The sequence below is a fragment of the Tachysurus fulvidraco genome, chromosome 17, assembly GCF_022655615.1.
Source record: "Tachysurus fulvidraco isolate hzauxx_2018 chromosome 17, HZAU_PFXX_2.0, whole genome shotgun sequence".
In the NCBI taxonomy this organism is placed as follows: domain Eukaryota; kingdom Metazoa; phylum Chordata; class Actinopteri; order Siluriformes; family Bagridae; genus Tachysurus; species Tachysurus fulvidraco.
In genome coordinates this window covers 75001-77500 of record NC_062534.1, presented here as the reverse complement: position 1 = coordinate 77500, position 2500 = coordinate 75001, and the positions used below count along the sequence as shown (strand labels likewise).

General features: G+C 28.8%; 1 protein-coding gene across 5 annotated transcripts in view; it reads left to right on the top strand.

The window, feature by feature from the left end:
• pcdh1b (protocadherin 1b) overlaps positions 1–2500 on the top strand; it is a 105901-nt gene that overhangs the window by 96300 nt on the left and 7101 nt on the right. The gene's annotated exons all lie outside the window — the stretch shown is intronic.

Sequence of the window (2500 nt, the reverse complement as noted above, 5' to 3'; positions counted from 1 at the left end):
AACAAACACACTCACACACACACACACACACACACACACACACACACACACACACACACACACACACACACACACACACAAATGCAAACACACACACACACAAACACACAGACAATGCTGGGGGTCTGATGATTAACTGATTATCAGGACCACTAATCAGTAAACTATATGTGTGTTTTGCATGCTCTGGTGTATGAACAGTATATTAACAGTATATGAGCAGTATATTAACAGTATATGAGCAGTATATTAACAGTATATGAGCAGTATAGTAATAGTATATGAGCAGTATATGAGCAGTATATTAACAGTATATGAGCAGCATATGAGCAGTATATTAACAGTATATTAACAGTATATGAGCAGTATATTAACAGTATATGAGCAGTATATGAGCATTATATTAACAGTATATGAGAAGTATATTAACAGTATATTAACAGTATATGAGAAGTATATTAACAGTATATTAACAGTATATGAGCAGTATATTAACAGTATATGAGCAGTATATGAGCATTATATTAACAGTATATGAGAAGTATATTAACAGTATATTAACAGTATATGAGCAGTATATGAGCAGTATAGTAATAGTATATGAGCAGTATATTAACAGTATATGAGCAGTATATGAGCAGTATATTAACAGTATATGAGCAGCATATGAGCAGTATATTAACAGTATATTAACAGTATATGAGCATTATATTAACAGTATATGAGAAGTATATTAACAGTATATTAACAGTATATGAGAAGTATATTAACAGTATATGAGCAGTATATTAACAGTATATGAGCAGTATATGAGCATTATATTAACAGTATATGAGAAGTATATTAACAGTATATTAACAGTATATGAGCAGTATATGAGCAGTATATTAACAGTATATGAGCAGTATATTAACAGTATATGAGCAGTATATGAGCATTATATTAACAGTATATGAGAAGTATATTAACAGTATATTAACAGTATATGAGCAGTATATGAGCAGTATATTAACAGTATATGAGCAGTATATTAACAGTATATGAGCAGTATATGAGCAGTATATTAACAGTATATGAGCAGTATATGAGCATTATATTAACAGTATATGAGCAGTATAGTAACAGTATATGAACAGTATATGAGCAGTATATGAACAGTATATGAGCAGTATATTAACAGTATATGAACAGTATATGAGCAGTATATTAACAGTATATGAGCAGTATATTAACAGTATATGAGCAGTATAGTAACAGTATATGAGCAGTATATTAACAGTTTATTAACAGTATATGAGCAGTATATTAACAGTATATGAACAGTATATGAGCAGTATATTAACAGTATATGAGCAGTATATTAACAGTATATGAGCAGTATATTAACAGTATATTAACAGTATATGAGCAGTATATTAACAGTATATGAGCAGTATATTAACAGTATATTAACAGTATATGAGCAGTACATTAACAGTATATGAGCAGTATATGAACAGTATATTAACAGTATATGAGCAGTATATTAACAGTATATTAACAGTATATGAGCAGTATATAAACAGTATATTAACAGTATATGAGCAGTACATTAACAGTATATGAACAGTATATGAACAGTATATTAACAGTATATGAGCAGTATATTAACAGTATATGAACAGTATATGAGCAGTATATTAACAGTATATGAACAGTATATGAGCAGTATATTAACAGTATATGAGCAGTATATTAACAGTATATGAGCAGTATATTAGCAGTATATGAGCAGTATATTAACAGTATATTAACAGTATATGAGCAGTATATTAACAGTATATGAGCAGTATATTAACAGTATATGAGCAGTATATTAACAGTATATTAACAGTATATGAGCAGTATATAAACAGTATATTAACAGTATATGAGCAGTATATTAACAGTATATGAGCAGTATATGAACAGTATATTTACAGTATATGAACAGTATATGAGCAGTATATTAACAGTATATGAGCAGTATATTAACAGTATATGAACAGTATATGAGCAGTATATTAACAGTATATGAACAGTATATGAGCAGTATATGAGCAGTATATTAACAGTATATGAACAGTATATTAACAGTATATGAGCAGTATATTAACAGTATATGAGCAGTATATTAACAGTATATTAACAGTATATGAGCAGTATATTAACAGTATATGAGCAGTATATTAACAGTATATTAACAGTATATGAGCAGTATATAAACAGTATATTAACAGTATATGAGCAGTATATGAACAGTATATGAGCAGTATATGAACAGTGTATGAGCAGTATATGAGCAGTGTATGAGCAGTATATGAGCAGTATATGAACAGTGTATGAGCAGTATATGAGCAGTGTATGAGCAGTATATGAGCAGTATATGAGCAGTGTATGAGCAGTGTATGAAGTATATGAGCAATATATGAACAGTATATGAGCAATATATAAACAGTGTATGAGCAGTATATAAACAGTG